Raw genomic sequence first — 23,133 nt, forward strand, 5'->3', positions numbered from 1 at the left:
CCCCGTGGCAGTACTTCCTACATTTCCCATGAACACTGTGCCGTAATGCTACGTGATGACTTTTTATACGCCATTGGCTGTGCGCAGTTTACAGTGAAACCCTTATGTATGGTGAAACCAGTGCTAGAGACCATGGAAACCAGAAAACATAAGGAAGAAGAAGAATGAATGGAGCCAGAGCAGGGAGACTGAAAGAGGAGGGAGTTAGCTAGTAAAGTAAAGTAAAAAGTAGTGCTGTCAAAATTAACTCGATTTTGACAGTGCGATTTTGCACTGTGTGTAGCACCAAGAGACAGAGGAGGTACCAACATTTAGCTAATAAATAGTAGCTTTATTGCAAACTGTTTTTCACTCTTAGAGAAAGTTTACAATGTCAACATGCACCAACAGCATGTTACATAAAGATGATACTTTTCGGGTCCTCTCCATTAAGATCCAACTTGAACATATGATACCTTATTTAATTGAGAACCCGTCTGAGCACGCACGAGAGGGAAAATGAGTGGCAGGTTCCAGCTGGCTTGTCATTGTTGATGATAATTTCCTAATCCCCTTTTTAATATAAGAAACTTATAAAACAAAATACTGAAAGCAACAAAGACGAGGTTAGAGTAGAGGAGCCAATTAATCCGGTTCCCATACTGACCAGTTAAACAGTCCAGAGCCAGGGCACTTTGACATAGGCTGTACTCTGTGATTTGGATAATAGACAAGAATATAAAGAGTTGTCTTTGCCTTTGCGTAATGGAACTGGTGAGTCTAGAAGTCTTCAATAATTTGTTTACATGAAGCACATGATATGCTGATTGAAATGCATCCACTCAGCTAACTAGGTGGCCGACTACCAAGCTCATAATTCACTTTTAATTGCAAACAGGACATGTGTAGCTAGCATCATGCTTCTATTTCCAAAGGAATGAAAGCTGTTGATACCAACTTAACATCATGCTTATCATTGTTAATATTGTGCTACATGCTACACAATGTTAGTTTGTGGACTAGCCATAGGCAATATTTGCATGGAGCTGGTAAAAAAAAGATCATTATGAGAATGTGTGAACACAATGGGTTTAAAGTGACAGTGCACCATTTACAAAACAGCATCAAATGAGTTAAACAGCATCAAATGAGTAATATTTCTTAAGAAATGCATACATTAAAACAAAATTACAGTGTCATTATTGTCATTTAAATAATATAAAAGTGTTTTACTTTTACCTTTGTGGTTACTCATTAATTTTGTGATTAAGAAGCTTTAGTCTTTAGGGAGGAAATTGTTATTTTTAATCAGGATTAATCTAGATTAATTCATTTCAAAATATGAGATTAATAAATTAATCGTTTTTAATCGTTTGACAGCCCCAGTAAAAAGTTAAGATTAAACTAAATGCGGCGGTGGTTGGGACAGACTTCTGGGGGCGAGAAGAGGAATGAAGCAGGGCATGAGGATATACATTAGATAGATAGATAGATAGATAGATAGATCCTCTATAAAATGATCAAATACATTCAGTGGCACTCATAATTTCTCTTATTTTCACCGGAAAAAAATTGGCTAGTAGAAATTCTGATTGACTAGTAACTTTAGAAAGTTACCTGCCACATTGGCTGGTGATCAAAAAAGTTCATTTATAACCCTGATTACCAACACAAACAGATTCAAACTCATGTGATGGCAAAGTATAAAATGATGATACACTTATTCCATGATTATATACACATGATATTTTGCAATGCTTTGGACACAGTGGGATGAGTAATGCACAGAATTGTAGCAAGCAAAATGAATATCTTTTCAAAGCTTTCACAGCTCATTGCAGTGAGCAGGCTCTTTCACCAATACAATAAATTAGTGAGCGAGTTTGGGGAAAAAAGGTAGAGTCATCTGAAACAGAAAGTGGAACCCGGGAAAGTAAGACCAAAGCTGATCGGTGGGAATGTGTCAAATCAAGACACGGACAGTTCATCAAATGCTTTTATCTTGAGAGAGAATGCGAAAGAGAGGAGAGAAAAGAGCACTCAAGCATTCGCCTTCCTGACACGAGCCAACTGGCCGAGGACACCTGCTGTTCTCTGAGGCCATGCTTGTCTTCTTCTCCACACTCACCCTCAGACTTTTGAGAAGGGCTTTGTGCCTGGCCATCAGAAGCATAAAGTGATCTCACTTGCTCATAAAAACATAAATGAGGCCTGACGACTTTACAACCTCTGATTATAACACTTGGATCAACTGGGGGGGGGGGGGGGGGGGGACATTCCTCTAACGATATTCTTAAGTTTTTTAGAAAACTACAATACATGAACCTGAACATTTACTGTGAATCTAGCCTCTATTGCCAGTCAATCTCCAAATTAGCGCTGGGAATGTAGCTAGCTGTTTCCCCAGCTTCCGCTGTGTTCCCAACTGTTGTTCCAATCCTGGAATTCTGCCCCACAAGCGTTCAGTGGCGTTGAGTTGGCGTAGTGTCTGAGAGGTAGCAAAAGTTCATCTTTGTTGAGAGCGTGTCAGGCTCAGTGCTAGACTGGGTCCATTTGCGCCAAGCAGATGTGTCACGCCAGCACATCTGTGGCAGGTGATTGCCTGCTGGTCCTGATGGATATGAGGAACACTTTACTTTTCTCCACACATTTGTTTGTGTTGATTCCAAAAGTCTTTTTTTATTGGAGAATTGAGGCTTTTTTCCCCCTCGCCTGCTAGCCTATTTTCTTGACTTATTATCATATTTACACAGGCATGTTGCCAAAGGCTGCAATCAAAAGTTGCAGGTTATTGCAGAAAGTCGTTTCACATGGTAGACTGTGAAAAACAAAAACATCAACAAGAGAGAGAGATAGAAGTAAGGAGAGACAAAACCTAAAAGTCACAATGAATTACTCCACAATACGCTTAAAACAGAGGATTGTCAGCTGGAAACACTTTCCCCAGTATACTAAATCTTTCCAGCATCACAGACTTGTTGTTTAGAGTTTAGAGGCAGCAGTGTAGACTCCTGTAGTTCAGTGGAGAGAGCATGGTACTAATGATACGAAGGCCACAGGTTCAGCACTGAGATAGCTGAAGAAGCTGCTGATAAAATGCATGCTTGTCGCACTGTAAGCCCATAGCTGAAAGGCTCTGTTAGATATGATATATCTGGCGTGCTGAGGCACTTTCCTCAGACACAGTGTAAAAAATAAAACAAAAAGGTCCTTCTATTCCTCCTAAGCACTGGCGACGGTCCATTAGCTGTTAGTCAGACATGTCTTGTCTGGACAGTTTGCTCTAAAAGAGCTGTCTGCAGCTAGAAGACACTGTGGCGGTAGTGATGGAATCTGGCACATCGAGATGCTTCAGTGTTTCCCATACATTGACTTATTTGTGGCGGCCCACCACAATATCAACATTGACCACCACACAATGATTTTCCTGGTTGTACTAAATTGTGCTTAAATCTGTTTAGTATCATAACCGCGCTGCACTAATTTGTTAAAAACGGTTGCATTCGAGTTAATTCTGCAAACCTACCACCACAAATATAATTGAATTCTGTGGGAAACACTGTGCTTGAGTGTACCGCCCCAGAAATTGGGGGGCGCATTCGCACTGGACGGCCACTGCACTAGGAGCTGAAGTGGTGGAGTATCGACCCCCTCAGCCCTGCGATGCCTTGAGATTTCACAAACCACAAGACATGACAACATGCTCACCCATCATTGTTTGCCGCAGTGTTTGCAAATATAGCCCTGACCTCAGCGAGGTCAGTGTGTACATTGGAGAGGGGTCCTTACAGCTCAGCCCCTTGAGAGAGGACAATGTCCCTGACTGATTAAGGGACCCTCATAGCAGAAGAGTGTGTCATGCCATAAAAGATTTTTACTGAAAGGAAGTGGGCCATTTCCTGCAGTCACCGTAGATTGCTGTAACTGTGTGAGAGAGAGAGTTTGTGACTGTGTGTGTGTGTGTGTGTGTGTGTGTGCAGGCTCAGTGATTCAGCAGTCACTGCAGCGCAGCATATCCAGGTGGACGTTTGTGAGGCAATGCCTCAATGAGCCAGCGGCACTGTCTCCCTTATGTAAGAGCTTCCCCTTGTTCGGAGAAAAATTAAATCAATATCAACAGTGCATGTCACTTGAGATATTCATCCACTGCCTTCAACTGGAAGGTGCGAATAATGTTCCCAGAGGAGAGGAAATAAGAGCATGCTTATGCGCGCGCAAACACACACACACCCACCAATGAACACACCTACTCACACAGATACTTGGAGCCCTACACCCACACCAACACATCTACAAATACCTAGCACACCTATATAAACACACACACATACTGTATAGACAATGGGTAGGTAAAAGGATACTCAGGATACTCAAACCAGAGTGTATCAGATATATTTGCAACGAAACCAATCAATTAGCAAGTACAGTAACAGCAAACAAAAAAAAAAGATTTGACAGTTTACAGTAAGCTGAATAAAGCAGCCAGGCACCAGGGATTACTGCCGAATGGAAATCCTCATCTTGCGGTTGTAAATGTCAAAAACGTGTATGAAAAAAAAAAAATATATATGGGGGAGTGCGAAAGGCAGGCAGAAAAGCCAGAGGAAGTAAGGCCTGCCAGGTACCTGCTGAGATCAGAGGAAGAAGAAGAGGCAGAGAGCGAGAATGAGGGAAGTGGAGACAGAGAGAGAGAGAGAGAGAGAGAGTGAGAGAGAGAGAGAGAGTGAGCGAGAAAAAGCAGGTGAGTGGAGGGCTGTGGGCATTGAGACAAAGACAGGAATCCTTCCAAAAACCGAATGCATCTCCATCTGCGGACAAAATCAAAAAGTAAACCTAGGCTTTGAGGTGGTGGACGGGTAGGGGAGAAGGAGGAAGGGGTGGGGTGGTGCTAGCAAACAAGGAAGAGCAGCGGTGCCAGCAAATAGAACGCCGATATGGAGGAGAGATAAGCGCCGAGATTAGGGGCGATATTTTGTCCTCCTGTCCTCTTGGAAAGCGGCGTAAATATTAATGCCAGTGCGCCGAGCAACGTTGTTTCCAGTCGCGGCGGCGACGTCCTGCCAACAGTACGAGCCATCATGCGCGTCGGGCCGCCTCCGCCCCAGCCCTACGCCTGACAGCAGCTTTGCGGTGAGGAAAGGAAGACCCGTTTCCAGCTCTTTGAAGCTTAGGTGAAGCTGGCACATGGTGGGGCAAAACAGACGGAGCACGAGAGGTAGAGGAGGAGAGAGAGAGAGAGAGAGAGAGAGAGAGAGAGGGCAGAGACGAAAAAATGAGAGGACAAGGAAGCAAGAAAGATAAGACGGAGAGCAAGAGGCACGAAGGAGCAGACAAGGGTGAAAGAGAAGCCAGCGGAAAAAGAAGGAAAGCGCGCGGGTGGAGGCTCAGTTCGGCTCCTCTCTGCTCTGTGTGCTTTATGGTCGTTCCTCTTAATTAAGTAATGGCCGTTCGGAGAGACTCCTCCGGATTTGGCAGCGCTCAGGCCAGTGGAATAATAAAATGATAAAGCCCAGTCTATTAACCTCGGCCACCGCAAACTCGCGGCCCTGAGCCTGTCTGGGGCCTGCGAGCTCATTCCTTACCTGGGCCCGAGCCTTAGTCCCAGCCCTCTACTCCAGTCTTTACACTTCTTTAGAGCTCACGGAAGCTCTAAAGCATTCGGAGCATTGGCATTAGGAGCGAGTCTGTAGTTGTTCTCGTTTCGTCTCATTGCTTCGAGCCCGGCACAGGGTGTTATTGTTCTGCCGTCCGTTCAGCATCCACGCCGCCTTCCCTGCATAATAATCCCTCCGGCAGTGGTGAAACAGGCAGAAATGTTAATCAATGAACACAACAGTCAAGGAGAGGACATATTTATATGGGAGGGCACTCTCAGGAGAAAACTTCGTTTCCCACGAGGCATCGGTAAGAGGCCGCCTCATCAGATCATTATTCGGTGGAGACGGTGAGGGAGTCTCGGCATCTCCCAGCCCTCTCCGCAGAGGGGCCACTAGGGAAGCCAACTGGCATTGCCCGCAGTGTTTTTGACCTTGTCCTCCTTCACGGTCAGATGGCTGATGTCTCTCTCTCTCTCTCTCTCTCCTGCTTTCCACTCACTCCCCCACCCTTCTCTAAGATAGCCACACTTCACAGCCTGAATCGAAATGTGTCATTTAGCAAGGAAACCCACATCTTCCTTAATGCCCTTGGGGTATTGCCCTCTACACTCGCCCTTTGGTCAGAAGGCTGCTCCCTCCATATTAATTATGCAAGCAAATATAAATGCTTGGGGAATCACAGATCCAGCTCGATGCTTTAGCACTGATTGCCCTCTCCCTCCGGCACACAGCATTCAGCAGCTTGTCTTGTGGACTCGGGAGGAGATGTGTTACTCATATGTTTATGATACAGCATTTGAAAGCCATTTAAGGAGACCGCAGCCGAGCTGTGCATAATGACACTGTAGAAGGAGTGTGGGAAAAAAAGACGGATAGCTAAAAGGTGTTATACTCAGGGAGATTTCTGCCCAAGTCCCCACGTTCCTGCCAACGCTCATACCGTCTCCCTTCTCTCCGCTGAATGATGACTAAGCAGGTCTGTAGGATGCCTGGCCATCGGGTGGCCGTGGGGTTAGCACCGTAGAGAATACACCCATCTCCCATGTGTCAGAATGTCAGTCTATCCCTCTCCTTCGCTCTCCATCTCTTTCTCTCTCTCCACATGTCCTCTGTCTATCGCTTACGCTCTCCCTGTCGGCGCAGAACATTAAAATATTCATCCGCATCAATTATTCATCAGCTGTTAAAAGATTTAAAAAAGTAATAATAGAGGTAAGGGCACGAGAAGAAAAAAAAACCTGCACATAAGTACCGCTCTCAGGGCTCATCTGAGGTAGGTACGAGGGCTCAGGCTGAGAGAGAGGTAGAGGTAGAGAGAGAGAGAGAGAGCATGACTTATGGAAGAGTTTCTTTCTTTCCTCCAAGTTTGTTTTCAAAGAGTGAGTGTGGAAACACCCAAACATTGTGTTTGTGTTGTGTGTATCTGTGAGTGAGTGAGGGAGAGAAAAAGTGAGTAAGAGAGAGATAGTGAAAGTCAGAGATGGGATAATACCGAGGCAGAAGGAGAGATGGGTGGCAAGAGAAAGAGAGGGAGCGAAGGAGAGGGAGAGAAGCAGCAAAATTGTCAAAGAGATGCAAAACCTCAAGGCTGAAAAGTTGATAAGTGGGTTATCTTTTTTTTGTTCTTGTTTTACCCCCTAAAACATGTGCTCCAGCTTGTCTCCTTGTCTGTTTTTCTAGAGAGGGATTTGTCGGATCCGTGGGCCTGACCTTTCTCTAAGTGCCCTGTCAGAGGGAGCCGGGGCGCACTTTACGGGGGGCTGCCGGAGGTGGGATAGCTGACGCACTAAAGGCCAGTGGGCCAGGCATCCAGCTCAGCCGGTAACTCAGCCAGAGAGAGACAGAGGGAATAAAAGAGATAGAGGGAGAGAAGTGGGGAGTGAAAGTAGGAAGTGCGAGAGAGAGAGAGAGAGAGAGAGATAGAGTGAAACAACGCTATGTATCTTTACCTTCACCCCTGAGGAAATAACACTGGGCTCTGACTCAGACAGCTGAAGAACTACGGTGTACCACTGTGAGACTGGGAAATAATGGGCTTTGGTAGGAACACTGTGAGTCATTTCAACTCTTTGCCGCACTGCAAACACGGCCGCACTCTCCGTATGTACTTTGATGCAGCATATGTCCACTTTTGTATATGTTAAGGATGATGCACATAAGCAAGGGCTACAGAACTTGGTGCAACAGTGGATTTGTTGAAATGGTGAACTTTGGCTGTGGATTATTTCAATCATTTATCTATTATACTTTAAAAATAGTTACTGGACGTCTTACCTGACGGACTTAATTAAGGTTAAGTATTGATGGCCTCTGAATCTCTTATGCATTCCTGAAAATAATTACGGTCTTTAACAGAATCCATTTTCTGCGTATTTACAGTTAACAGGGCTAGTATCGGTAAAACTTTTACTTTTAGGTTGTATGTGCTGGAGGGCTACATCTTTGCAGCAGTATGCACAGGATACATCCATATATTCATGGAAATATTCTGAATCAGGATAGATAGAGGGAGAAACATATCATGGATTTTTTTTGCAATTAAGAGGGAATTGAATGTCATAGAACTAAATTAAATAGAGCCTAATTTGTATGGCATTCATCCTCCTAAAATGTGAGCTATATAAATTGGGCTACGGTGCTCCCTTTCTATCAAATATTAAAATGTCACCCGTAGCTTGTAGGCCCCCTTTTCCAAGAAGAACAAAAAATCACAGCAAAGGCCTGTGGTCTGCCATTACTGTGACGTTGCCATGACTTCACCAAAGAACATCACACAGTCTTGAGATAAGCTCTGATCTGTGCGTGCCCCTTGGAGACTGAGATATGGCTGGCAAAGAACAGTGAAGGGAAGGGGGAAAAAGCATCATCTCGAGCTTTAAATATTATAATTCCGCATGGCTGCAGAAATGTTCTCTCATGATGTACTACGCTTTCTCATTTAAAACCCAGTGCTAAAGGGCAATGAGGATCCCCTGATAAGCAGTTTGCAATGTGTGCAAAGAGCGCGGAAAGTGATCACGCTTGCTCTCGTTCTGACCGTGACTTGTATTTGCTGCCTGTTTCCTCTAAGAACGTCAGAGCTCTGCAGCAAAAGAAACGCGCCAGAGAGCGAGTGAGCCGAATGTTCTGCCTGAGGCCCTGGAAGTGCACCGGCCTGCTCTGTCATAAAAATTAGGTGCTCCTGAGTGCAGGGATTGAGCAGGTAGTGTTGGTTAGCGCTGGGTTTTTTTGCCCCTCCACACAAGGGCCTGTCATTTTATACCAAATAGTGAATTCTTATTACCCCAGACAATAAGCCAGACACACCAAAGGTAAAAAAAAACAACGACAAAAAAATAGATCACCTTTGATCAGGCCGTCTCCGCCCAGTGACTGCATTTCACTGGCTGTCTTGAAAACTGTTTGCTTAAAAGAGGCCCGTAAATTGCCAAGTTTAACTTTGTTTGGATGCTGTCCTAATTTTACTCGTTTAAAAGGCACTTCATGATGATCACCTGTGTGTAGAATAACAAAGGCGAAACAAGACAGGGCTGCATGGACGTCGATAACACTCGCCATTCTGAGGTGTCTTTGGGAGAAGAGGGGAGAGGGAGAATGAGAGATGGGGTGGAAAAAGCTTCAGAAGGACTGACAAAGCTCTTTGCCTCTCCTCTCTGCAACGAGAGCCACTAATCATTCTCCCCGTGCTCGGAGTCAGCACCTCTTTGTGCTCTTTGAGCCTTTTAGTGCGTCGGTGCTAAAAGTGATACGGATTATCATTTTGCTCATATCACAGGCACTGAGCTAACTGCGGTGTGTTACCATATCTTCAATCATCACCGGCGGAGAGGGAGACCTTTCGATATGCCATCAGTCACAAACAAAATGGTACAAACGAGTGGGATTGTCATGATATATAAGTCTTTTTATGACTGGCTGCTCATGACATTATTCTCGAAAATAGTCAGTTGGCTCGTATACCCAATTACAGAAACTTAATTGAGACAGCCCAGGGTAGCAAGTGATTAGTAGTTTTATTGCGAGGGAAGTGCGTTAATGGCTCTTTCGGCATGTTCTGAGTGTTTAATTTTTACACACTAAGAGTCAAAGCAGTTAAATTCTATGTCCCGTGGGTGTTGTGAACAACATGTTTTCCCGCCTTGGTTTACCCATGTGGTTTGGCCTGGGTAAACGCTCAGATCTACGAGAGATGTCCCAGCACTATTTCCTGCTGCTGGTGACAGAGTAAGAAAACATCCTCCAGAATGCAGGTAGTTGTATTTGTGTGTTTAAAGGTGATCGTTTTTATAACACTACTTACTAAGGATGTTTCATCCTCTATGTTCCTAAAAGTCATTACTCACAGGGGCTGACAAAAAACTACTCAAAGACACTAATTTACAATACTAAGTCTTTGGTTTCTATGTAATATTTTTGAGAATATTTCTTAAGGAAGTAACACAACTAACACAAAATGTGTCTGTTACATTATAGGCAATTGTTGTAAAACAGCTGAAAATGAACGTTATTGTAGGTTTGAATTTAGCCACAATGTTAGATGGGCTAGTATTTAGCTTTTATGAGCGATAACAATGTAGTTGGGGTTTGCAAGGCAAGTATTTGTTCAGCAGAAAGGACATTTGATACAGGACTAACAGAAGTAATTCTGAAACAAATAAACACAGATTTACCCCCAAATCCTACCCTTTCTTTGCTCATAGAAGTGGATAAATTCTGGTTTGTGTCAGTCACGGCATGGTCGTGTTTCTGCTGAGTAGAAGCAGTCGGACTACCTCCTTGGGAAACTCACCCACTGGTCAAGCTGCTGTTGCAGTCTGGCTCCTACAGTAAATTTATATGATTTGCGGACGCTTGTCTTCTATTTTTCCCCCCTCTCTTTTCTATTTTTTTAATGTCTGTGTTTTAGGCAGGTTCTTGGCCTCGGCTTTTGGCGGACAGGGCTGAGGAAAAAGAAGTGATTTAGTAAGGGAGGGTGGGGATGTGTGTGTGGGGGGGGATCGATGGCAGAGCTCTGTGAGATGAGATGGGCAGGAGGCTCAGTGGAGGAATACAAGGTGAAGCGGAGCGAAGCCTGACCAGGAAATGGCAGAGGGGAGGATGAGGTGCCCAGGAGTCAATTCTTCCCCTGATCGATTTGATTTTGTCAGGGCAAAGAGACACTTAAAGGCAATTAGTTTTAGCAGCAGTAAACACAGTCCGATGGACAGCATGATACAAAGGGAGAGAGAAAAAGAGAGAGGGAGAGAAGAGAGAATGAGAAAAATAAACAGGTATGAGAGAGAGACTTGTCTGTTTTTTCTTGTTCCTGGGGGCTAAAATTAGGTTGCTGTCATACCTCTCTAGATGAGATGTGACTTATACCCACTCTTCCAATTCTCTTGGTGGTTGGACAAATCAGATGATAAGGCACTGTGTGCTTTCTGTAGTTTTGTTCCCTTGACTTTCCTATGAACTGATTGGCGTCATCAGTCTTTGCATATGTCAGTAATCCTGTTCTGTGCTTAACATACTCAGATATTAGTTAAGGCAAAAAAAAAATGGTGAGTCATCCCAACAGCATTGGGGAGCAGATGCAGCTTCTCAAGAGTGGCGGAATCTAATTTCAGCTCATTTGACCTATTTGGAGCCTCTGTGGCTCAGTGGGTCGAGCACGATGCTGGCCAAGGCGGATGGGGGGGTTCAAGGGGTCATCTCCCGAGGGAGGGCACGTGTAAAGCGGCGTTACTGTACTGCGCCCCACTGTACGGCCGACCCACTCAAGATGAAAGTGTCGGCTAAAATGCGATTTGTTACGGCAGAGGTCGTATTAAATCTGCGCGCATGTCACGGCGGAGTCGACTTCATTAGCTACATTTCTGCATCTCCCGGGCAGGGCTCTCAAAGCCATTTTTAGACGTCAGTGTTTTCTCATTGTTGCTGCCGTCGCCGCTGCCGCGTGGAAACAACTCGGGATGTCGCTGCCCCCAGCCAGCCAGTCGGCCAGGCTGGATTTATAAATAGCGTTGTTGCTGCGCTCAGGTGAATGGCCGCGATGCCCTTGCCCTGGGACTGCCTGCCGGGTTCACCTCCAGCCACACGGCCGGTGCCCTCTGCGCGGCAGGGGGCGTCCCACACCAGACCAACGTCTGAAAGATTGGCCAGCCAGCGACCTGGGTCAATACTACATTAAAAAGAATGCGGAAATACTATGAGAAAAAAAATTAATAACCCCTACAGGAACAAAAGAAATATATTCTTCAATATCGAGAAGGGACTTGGAAAGAGATTGATTTTTACTTTGTGATGATTGATGTATTTGAACTAGAATAAGCACAGGCTTTGAAATAGGGATAAATATTAAACTTAAGTAGAGTCTGTAAAGACTGTACGGTTATATATTTCTTTACTAAAGAGTGTGTGTTCAGCAGGGCAGGTGGAAGCTAGGGTGTATTAAGCAGTGAGTGCACGATGTTAAAAGTTGCAAAATCAGGCCAGCTTGCAGCGTGACTGTGTGGGCTTGGACAACAGCAATGTTTAGTTTGGAGTTGGAAGCGCTTATCTGGCGCAGGTTAGCTGTAGTTCGTGTGAAGGCGGGCTCGTAATGATGCTAGTCACTCCGGGGGCTGACATCTTATTGTTCATTTTTAATGACTTCCTTTTGCTGAGGTTCGTCTTTTTGCTTCTGTGATTAGAATCAGCGATTCTTTCTCTCCCTCGCTCGCTCTCTTTCTCACTATCTCTTTACCTCTCTCAGTCTCTTGCTCTCCCTCACACTCTCTCTCTCCTCTCATTCTGACCCTCCAGGGAGCAGGGGTGGAACAATAGCTGCGATGCGTCATTTCGCACATAGCTGAGAGCCTGATACTTTTCAAAGTGCCTGGCGGTGAGGGAGATATCACAGATCTTGTTTGAATGCTAAAACTCTCTTTAATTCATTTAACACGCTTTGTAAAAGACAGATGCATTTAGTATGCAGATGGGCTCATCCCATACATGCGCACACAGCGTGAGTGCACTGACATGGAACGTTGGCCCCTCTCGATGTGACCTCTGCATGCTATGCGTGCGTCATTAACTTTCAGCTTTTTTTCTTCTTCTTTAGACACGTCCAGCTCTCTTGCTTTGCCATGCATACCGACAAGCGGCCTTTCATTTCACCATCAAACAATGCAATACCTATTCTCTTCAAAAGGAGAGTTTAGTCAAGTAGCCACGTCCACCTGCTTCTTCTGTCACCATCGCTGTGATAGGATGGAGAACCTAATCTGTGTGTGTGTGTGTGTGTGTGTGTGTGTGTGCGCGTTTGTGTGCAGTTATTCCTCAACTCCAGGTGGCCGTGAAGTGTGACTGCAGTAACGACCATGGCATATTAAACAAGGCTGTGGAGCAGGACAGATGCATGTGTGGAGGATGTCTATTTATTTATTTTCTGCTGCGGTGTTCGTTTGCTGACCATCCGGCTGCGCAAGGCCGGGGTGGGGGGTGGGAGTGATTGATCAGTACAAGCCCTGGGCTGGGCTCTTTTACTAAGGCTCCAGCACTCCTCACTCACACAGATTGATTGTCACCGACTTCATAACTCTGTGAAAGCCATTATTTTTGTAGCATTTGGGTGTGCGTGTGTGTCGTGTTCAGCGAGTTCAGAGTGGCAGAGGCATCACTATCAAGCACAAGTCAGAGACGGCAAGAAACCTATGAGAATTCTCCTTTGGGAATACCTTCACCCACTTTTTCCTTCCACATTACTGGGACCAAAAGGGAGAGGGGAGGGAGGGAGGGAGGGAGAGAGAGAGAGAGAGGGAGGAGAGTAAGAGCATTACAATCAGTTTTAAATTACATCTCAGTCCACAGAGATTACATGCCTGCTGCTGGGCGTGAGAGTGTGGCAGCCTCGTCGTGACTTCCTCTTCCTCCTCCTCATCCTATCTAGAACTCCTGTCTAATGGCACACTCCTCAGCCCCTGCACCCCTGGATCTGTGAGAGGTAACTGCTGGGTGGTTGGAGGGGTGAGGAGGAGCGTGGGGGTGTGTATGGGTGTTTTGGATGCAGATGCGGGCAAGGCACTAATTGCTAATTGCGCATTGCATGATGCAGCCAAGCAAGAGAGAGGGGCCAAATTAGCACAAGGTGATAAAATGCCGCCATAAAATAGCACTGGTGTTTCTCCTCAACGCTCAATTGAGCTGGAGACTCAGCGTTCAGCCGAGAAGGACGCCGTGTGTGGTGTGGCTGGGGGGTGAGGGTGGGGCAGGAGTGGGGGGTTAGCTGATCGCCCGCTGAGCTCCACGCCGCCTCCCTCCCCTTCCTCACGCCTGCTGTCCACCCTCCGCTGTCTATTTCGGTCGCCTTTGTTTGTCGCGGGGGCCGCGACACAAACTGACGGATCATCCGAGCAAACGTTTGAACTGGCTGTTGATATGACGATACGAGTGCACATAAATAATCTAATCTCGCCGGCGCCCTCTCAGGAGAGACAGAGCGGGAGTGACAGGCCAGCAGCTTCAGAAGGAGAGAGAGGGAGAGCAGAGGGGGATTATAGACATATCTCACTTTGATCCTGATTACATTGCCTGATCAATAGCTGTGTCAGTACTGCCAAATCCCCGCGCTGATAGACTGCATTACCCCTCAGGAGAGACACTGCGGCAGGGCCAGACCTTGCCCCGCCTGCAAATCCCCCAACCATTACTAACAAACAGATAACCACAGGCACTGTGTGTGTGTGTGTGTGTGTGTGTGTCTATATGTGTCTGTGTGTTTGGGTGTTTATACATTTACTGTACTTCTGTTTTAAATATGTTGTGTTGTGTGTCACTGTGTAAAAAAATGAGTGCATGAATATTGGGTGTGTGTCCTTGTATGTGAAGGAGACTGGGAGAGAAAGGGGTTTCTGTGTGTGCATGGATTTTTTTGTTTTGTTTTACGCCTTTTTGTATTTATCAGTCAGTGAGTGTGAGTGTGTGTGTGTGTGTATGTATGAAGTTGCTAAATCAGTGCAAAGAAACAGAGGCGAGAATAACAGTAGCATAACAATAGGTTGACTTCTTAACGTCTTTTCAGTGCTCTTCTGGAAACAATGGCACTCAAGGCAAAAGGAAAGCGGAGTCTTAAGATAACAGCATAAAGAGGAAATGGGAGGAGGAGCGCTCTCTCTCTCTTTCTCTCTCCCTTTCACCCTATCTCTCTCTCTTTCTCTCAACCCATCCGCATATATTGATTGCTCCTGCAATTCATTCCCTTACATCACGACAGTAACCTCAGGTCTATGGGAGAAGATTCACACTGCATGTAATTGGCTGCAATGCCTGAGACAGGTTTGTTTGGTGTCACCGTTTACTAAAAATGTCACCGGAGAGAACTGAATAGGATGGGAAACGGCGTGAAAATCTCTATATTTCTGTGTGTGAGTGTGTGCATTAGTGTGTGTGTGTGTGTGTGTGTTTGTGTGCTCTAACGCACATTCTGAATCGGTTACGGGTTCACCGTGACCACATTTCTCCCACGGCAAGATTTGTTTTTCAAGATGCTTATGTTAAGCAGAGGAGGGTGGGGGAGGCAACGGCTGTTTTTAGAATGGGTGTCAAACGCTGCCACATTTCTATTCGGATTAAACGTGCGGCCTGATTTATAGCCTATAGATCACGGCTTGTTTTATCCTAATTCTCAGGCCAGCTCTTTGATGTCGGTGCCGTTTCTCTCGGTCTTTAATCTTCGTAAAGGTCTCGGACCAACAGCTTGTCTTGTTTCTTGCAGATTTTCCCGTTTTGCTTCTGTGCACACTTTAACCCTCTTCCCCTTCCCCCTCTTCTCCTCCCCTCCCATCGCCTCTCTTTTCCACCTGTGCCCACAGGCCTGCCTTGACATTAAATCTTAACCAGCACGAAATAACCCCCACATGTTTGTATGTGGTTTACATGTGCAAGTGGGAGGAATATGTACTGTGCGTGCAAGCCAAAATATTTTATATGGTTGACTGCGATGACCACACAACCTTCTCACAAGATTTATTATTGGATGTCTATCTTTTTTTTTATCTCTCTCTCCTTCTCTTTTTTTAATGTATTTTCCTGTCCAATCCCCCCACACCTCTCCCCTGACCCTCATCGCTCTCTCTCTCTCCCTCTCTCTCTGGCTCTGTCTATCTTTCCGTCCATCTATCCTCCCTGTTCCCCTCATCCCCCACTGCTCTCCTCTGACCTCCTCCGCCTCTCCGCAGACATTCATTAGTGGGCTCCTTCCGCTCTGGCAGCCATCACTCAATAGTCGCATCACTCAGGCCATCCTCCTCTTCTTCCTCCTCCTCTGTCCAGTCTGTCCTGGTCAACACACACACACACACACACACACACCTATTTACAACAGGCTGCATGCTGGATACATTTACAAACATGCACACACACAACATGTGCTGACGCAGTCTCCCACAACCAGATGAGCAGTAATGCAGTGTTTTGTTTGGGCGCTGTTGTCATTCGTTAGGATGCAAATCCTGTTTTGGAGAATACATTCGCTCGTTGTCATGCAAATCCTTTTTAATGCACTTTGTGCTAAAGGTTCTTTCCCCACCTGGTTAGAGTAAACATGTTATCTTGCTTACAGCGCTGGAATGGTGATTGCATTTGAAGATTATAATCTTGTTCTTTTATCACCCTCATCCCACATAGTCTCCAGTTCTGTTCTCAGCCTTGTTTTAGTTCTTGCATTATGCATAAATACTGGACTGGCCTTAGGACCCCAAATTTCACAGAATTCTAGCCATAAACTATCTATAAACATAGGGCCTACTTGTATCCACTAGCCTAAGTCTGACCGATTTCCAGATAGATTTTCAATAGATATTTTCAACCACACAGTGAAGGGGACTGTTGCTTCATTAAATGATCTTGTCATACAAACATATTTGACAAGCATACAAGTTGTTTTTCCCCATACACAGTACTCAGTCACATGCTAACCTCATATTGCAAATAAGTACAGTACCTGGTGAGATAGCTACAGAAATTAGCTTAACATTTCACACAGTTCTGAAGGAACACAGACACACACACACTCCACTTTTGGCATTGAAAAACACAGATTTAGAACTTCATCTCTACATACAGTATGACTGTGCTGTGTGATTCCTGCAGCTTCCCCATCACCCTTGTGTTCTTAGCATTGGTTGAGATGATTGTTAAATCAGCATGTTTCCATTCACAAATCCCTTTCCTCATAATCACTGAGACAGAAACTGAGCCTGGTCTTTTATTCTGGATGCTCCAAGGAAAGCAATGCTTGACAGATTCTTTGATTTTTTTAAGCATTGCGCTACTATTGACTCATCCATCTGGTATGAAATATGTTTGACACAGTACATTTTTGTCACCGCATCATTCTTGTTTCCCGAAATACAAAATGGCCATCTATCACGGTGTTCAGCATGCCCCTATTTCCAATGTTTCATCAGATCTAACTCATTTTTCTTCTGTGTACCCACTGTGTCTCAAGCAGCAGGGTGGTCGTTTTTAGGGAGGAGGGGGAGTCTGGTGACTGGGCTCTGGCTCCTCTTTCCTGCCATCTTCAAATGATTCCTTAATGTATTCCCCACATCACCTGTGTTTGCATCCTGGCGCTCCCTATCTTCAGTGTTAATGATGTTCTCCCTCTCTCTTTCCATCTCTCTCTCTCTCTTTCCATCTCTCTCTCTCTCTCCGTGGTTTCTTTTTCCCTCTGGTGAGTCCTTTGATCTTCTCATGCATCAACCTGAAGTTCCCTCTCTCATGAGATCTTCCATCTCTTCACGCTGTTGCATAATCAATCTCCCTCTTGTCCGCCATGCGCGTCACCCGTTTCCTTCCTCACAATCTACCCGTTAAGCATGTGGATCACCAGATCTAGTAGCTTTGCTTTATTTACCCTCTCCTCAGCTAGTAATGTTAATATCATTTATCTACTGAACCTTTTCCATGTCTTGTTACAGCATCTAAAAAGTGTTTTTTACTTTCAGATTGTATCAACTCACTCGCTTTTACACTCCTTACTTCTGAGCATTTTTAAAGATCCACCTTAGTTCCCTGTTTGTTTTTGGCCAATTTCTTTGATTGTGCTTCTGGCTGAGTGATTGCAAAGATGTAATTGCTGGCAAAGTCTGCAGTCACATCTGTTGGAGCTGGATTTTAGAAAAACTATTGTTGTGGACATTTACAATTTCTTTTTAGAAATATTTTGATCATTATAAATGATAAATCATGGTGCTAGGTATTTCACAAGGTGGTAGCAGAAATGGGTGTAATTTCTTCTAATATTTGTAAATTCTGTACAGAAATAAGAGACGATTTCTGATTGTTTGATTGCTGAACTGACTTGATTTGTTGGATTTGTGATCTGTATTTTACTAAAATACTTCAATTACTTGAAGTACACACTATGGCTCCAAGCATTTAAAAATTATCATTACTGAATATGTGGATAATTTCCCTCTGGTCAATAGAATGCAAATAAACTTAAGCATCTTTTTTGAAGGTCCCACAATACTTGCTGCTCTCATATAGGACACATACTGAATATATACATCTCAGACACTTTGACACCAGCACATTGCTGTGTAAATGGGTGGACTTTAACAGTCACATGTAAACATCCCTACAAACACCCACCCAGACTCCTGTGCGTAATTCAGAATAACCCGTGCACACACTGAGACCTTGAGCCACGCTCCACTTCTCCTAAACTTTACTCCGAGAGTGCAATTTCAGTTTTAATCCGGACGGTTGCTTCCTTCTCACCCTCTCTGTCAGATCTCCACCCACCAAAGCCTTCTCTTCATACTTCATCAGCTATCTCTCTCTCTCCTCCTCTCCAAGCCTTGCTCTCTGTGTATGTGTGATTTTTGTAAGAAACCACACGTTCTAGAGTTATGTTTGTGTGTGTACCTTTGTGTGTGTGTTCAGAATGGGTGCAGTCAAGTATATATTGTGTGTTTGTGTGTCTTCAGCTCGGTGCTTTGTGTGTGGACATGCATACCTCTACGGGAGTGTATGTGTGTGTCTGTACATGTATGGCTGTATGAGTGTGTGTGTGTGTGTGTGTGTGTGTGTTTGTGTGGGCACATGTGCTATCTGTGTGAAACCTATAAACACCTGATATATGACTCCAACCAGGTTCCCCTGCTTGACTGACAGTCTCATCCCCTGGCTTCTCACAATCGCATGGCCGCCTCCCGATGATTCAGGCTTTGGTGAGACGTCAGAATGGGCAACTTGCGCCATAAAAAAAAAAACCTTGCCAAGCCAGGCATGGCCCTGCCACGTGCAAAGCAGCGGGCATTTATGACACCAGACAGAGGCTCCCAATGGCCTCTCACTCACAGAGACCCACAGGAGTGTGTGTGTGTGTGTGTGTGTTTGGGGCTATGATTGTCTTGGGTGCACACAGAGGATGAGGTGAGCCTGTGCCACTGGCCTCTCTGGCTCAGGTGGAGGGGGCGTGAGGTCGGGTGTCAGATTGAAGCTCCACCGTGGACGACTGGACGGAGGAGGACAGGCACATGGAGGAGGGAGGGGGAATTGCCTGTGAGCACACATCTAAATTCCCTGAATCTCCATCTCATTTTCTACAGCCCCCCCCCCCCCCCACCCTCAGTTCTCATTCGTTCAGTCAACCTCCCCCACCCTCCATCTCTGCTCCTCTCCACAACTCTCTCTTAGGCTCCTGTACTCAATCTCTCCCAATCTCTGTCAGCTGTGTTCTCCGCTTCACCATCTCCCTCGCACTCTTTTCTGACTCTCCATCTATTTCCCCCCTCTCTCTCTCTCTCTCTTTCCCTTCTCCCCATCTCTCTCACTCTTTCTCTCTCCCTAATCTCTCTCTCTCTCTGTACTCTCCCTCTGTCTCTCTCTCTCTGCTTCTGTCTCCTCCACTTCCCCTCAGTCTCTAACTTTATTACACATTTAAAGGTCAAGTGAAAGGTCTACTGCCACTTCCGTGCAGCCGCACTTGTTAACAAGCGATGGAGTGGGACATTTACACAGTGCAGACAAGGCGGCCATCCTCCATCACCACCACAGCCATTTCCATACAGCTAAATTAGAGAAAGACAGAAAGAAAAAGAGAGAGAGAGAGAGAGAGAGAGAGAGACTCAACCCTTGTGAAGCCGTCCTGCTTCAAAAACTCTCCGTTCTATGTTTTTTTTTTTTTTTTCAAGCTTGAACTTTTTTTTATCAGATGACGGAAGCACGATGCGGAGAAAAGAAGAGATTCTTGGAATGTGCGTTTGGGGTTTCTAGTCAGCCTAATTGGATGAATCACAGACCCCATTTCCATTAGTGCAAAGTGGTTGAGTAGAAATATGAAACTCATGTCATGCACTATGATGGCATTCGCCACTTGCCGAGCTCGGATGACAAGACGCCTGACGAATACATTAATACGGTTTGATGTGATGGGGACTGGCGTGTGCTCCGTGCACATCAATAACATTAGCGGCGAAATGTGAGCTGTCACAAGCGGATGCAACACCTGCTGCGGGGTTTTGCGAGTCTCGTTTTTGTTTTGAAGAGCAATCCCCGCTTCACTTTTTTTTTTTTTGAAAAGTTTATGTTCTATCAGTGAAAATAGAAACTTCCAAAAGATTTTTCAAGATCAGATGACAAGAGACAGAGTCATTGGGAAAAGTCATGGAAAGAAGCACTGGCAACAATCTTTAAAACATTCAGTTCACATTAAAGAAACAGCCTAAAATAAAACCGCGTTAGGAGAAGATTAGATGAATCACGGCTACTGCTTCGGCTCATGTGGATGTGATCACACGGCTCCCCCTCCACAGACACGCCCTGCCAAATTTGCACCACACTTACCCTGGGGAGTCATTTATTTAGACTCGACTGCTGGGAGGACGCTACGCCATCTCTCCCATAATCCCCCTTTCAGTTTTCTGTCTGCTCATGCCCAGTCCTCCATCTGAGACAGATCTCCGCCATCTGCAGGCAGCTTGGTAAAAGCCAACATCAACTCAGCCTTACGCAGTGATGCCAACCCCAACGTCGTGGCGCTATAACATGTAATTAACACTTTATTAACGTGTTATGAAGGCTTAACCAGGCTGGCTGAGACCGGAGCGTGAAAAAGCTCACCTATTTTCATGCGCCCTTAGGTTTTATGGATGGGCTGATAATGATCGGTGTTACGCTGGCGCAGGGTGGTTGTATCTGCGGTTGTTTGATGAGATGGTGCGAGTGAGATAAGTGTGCAGTGCGAGAGAGGAGAGAGGAGGGGGGGCCATGTAATAGCTTTCTGCCGGAGGTGCGTGATCCTGACCGTCCCCAGTTAGGAGCAGCTGTTGTGGGGTATTTTAGTGTGGAGATGAGATTGCATCAGATCATAACACTGCCTGTCTCTGCCCAGTAAACAAACAAACACATGGACACACACACACACACTTGTTTTTTATGCCTGACACACACAGTTGCTTGAGCAGAGTTAATTTCTGTGTCCGACTGCCTGTTCTCTCTCCCTGTGCATGTGTGTGTGTGAGTGCGCGTGTGTGTGTGTGCGCACTGTACTGTACTATTCTTGTTTCTTGTCTGTGTCTCCAGATATTCTCTTGAGCCTGTAGCTTTTGAAACTTCGGAGCTCTAGTCATAATAAAAACATGACTGTGGCACTGGTGCCTTCACAGGGGGCTGTTCTTATTCCCATACTTCGTAGCTTGACAGAATTACATTCAGTCCCAGAGATCTTCAGAAATACCTATGGCTTTGCTCTGCTTGCATAACACAAAGCCCCTCTCTTAATGCCGTGTTGTGTTTGCTGATGAAGCTGAAGAGATCATGTGGTTCACACAGTAATAAATGCTATACCCTAATGAAAGCAATAAAGAATTACCAAGAAGAAATGTGACTGCTACAGTAACACACGAACACAGACGGACATCTAGGTACACAAAGGGTACACACACAAAGACATGCATGCCTGCATACACATGCATCAACACAGACACCTGTACCTTTCTGATGAGTGCTGTTTTGTCTTTCCATCTGGATAGACACAGGGGATAGCCTGGCGAGCCAGACCCACATTAAAATGTAGGGTCTGGGCACTCGCAGTGCTCAGTCCGAGGGGCGGGATAATCAGTCATCTTTCAAATTCCCTCTGCACGCAATAGGACGCAATAGGATATTTGTTTTCAAGTAGCAGGGAATTCAAGCCAAACCGTTGCAACTCTGCCATCAATCATTATGTTAAGCCCACCAAACGACTCTATACACGATTTCAATGCCCTGATTAAGTTTCGATTTCTAGAGCTCACAAGCCAACGGAGAGTTGCTAGACTAGCCCTGGCAGCCGCTAGGGGCGCGTCTAGATTTCTAGGCTACACAGAGGAAGCATGCTGGTGTTGTTTTGGGTAGCTCTTGTTGTTCCCAAGACTACTTTTACATTTTCAAATACGCTCCTTAATGTCTCTGCCAGTTACACAGGGACACCCACCTGTCCATAGAGCCCTCCCTTTCAAACACACACACACAGACACACACAGACACACACACACTCACACACAGCATTTACCACCTTAAAAGTTGTATCAGCGATTGCAGGCCCAAAAAAGGCCCAAACATAAATGATCACATTCATCTAATCTTTCCTAACGATCCGCTAGCTGCCTGCCCCATAAGCAGGCCGTCAAAAAACGCGTTTCTGTAGGCAGCCTAGGCTGAGATCTGCACACAAAAACATTTGCTACCAACAAGTGTTGCCAACACCTCAAAGGCAAAATAAAATGTTCCAACCAATAACCGATGAGATGCGCGTTCAGGAGAGTTTCAATTGCATGGGAGGGAGGGGGAGGGAGTAGCGAGCTAGCTCCCTGTTTTGTTTGAATGTCAACAGAAGTGACGTTACCCTGCCATCGCTTATACAACCTTTAAAGGGGTGGTTCAGGATTTTGGACATAGGACCTCATTTCCAAGTTAGCAAGTGTGATATTTATCAGAACGCCAAAGGATAGTTTCATTTGTAAAACTATTTAACACAGACATTTACATTGATAGTCTGGCGTTCCAATTTATTTGCCTCGGTTGTACTGTGGAGTGGGTGAGACTGGCTAACACATACCGTTGACTTCAGCTAGCCTAGCACCTGCGAACTCTGCAAATAGACTGGATGAAACGTGTTGAAAACGGTCTCCACTGATAAATATCACACTTGCTAACTTGGAAATGAGGTCCTATGTCCAAAATCCTGAACCACCCCTTCAAAATAAAAAGACTTTCATGTGGAAATGAATGCCCTCTCCCATCTGATAAGAGTGACACAATCAGATCTTCAGATTTGCATTTCAAAGCAAAAGGGAAAAAAAACTTTGTACAAATAAACTGGAAGTTGGCATGACTGAGGTGTTTACAAATCAACTTAGATGGCCAAGTAATTCTTACCCCCCACACCCCCCCGCTTCTAGAAGATCAATGAAATTGACCCCCGGCAGCAAAATAATTGCTGAGGTGGCCAAAGAAACATGTAGCGAGTTCAACCTTTTTCCACACAGAAACACAGTAACTTTAATCTACCACACAGAGGTTGAGGCCACTCTCTCCCCCTGCTACA

General features: G+C 45.3%; 1 protein-coding gene across 1 annotated transcript in view; it reads left to right on the forward strand.

Annotated features, from left to right (window-relative positions):
- LOC121679617 (proteoglycan 4) overlaps positions 1 to 23,133 on the forward strand; it is a 64,022-nt gene that overhangs the window by 35,976 nt on the left and 4,913 nt on the right. The window lies entirely within an intron of this gene.

Source organism: Alosa sapidissima, chromosome 13 (genome assembly GCF_018492685.1).
Source record: "Alosa sapidissima isolate fAloSap1 chromosome 13, fAloSap1.pri, whole genome shotgun sequence".
Taxonomy (NCBI): Eukaryota; Metazoa; Chordata; class Actinopteri; order Clupeiformes; family Clupeidae; genus Alosa; species Alosa sapidissima.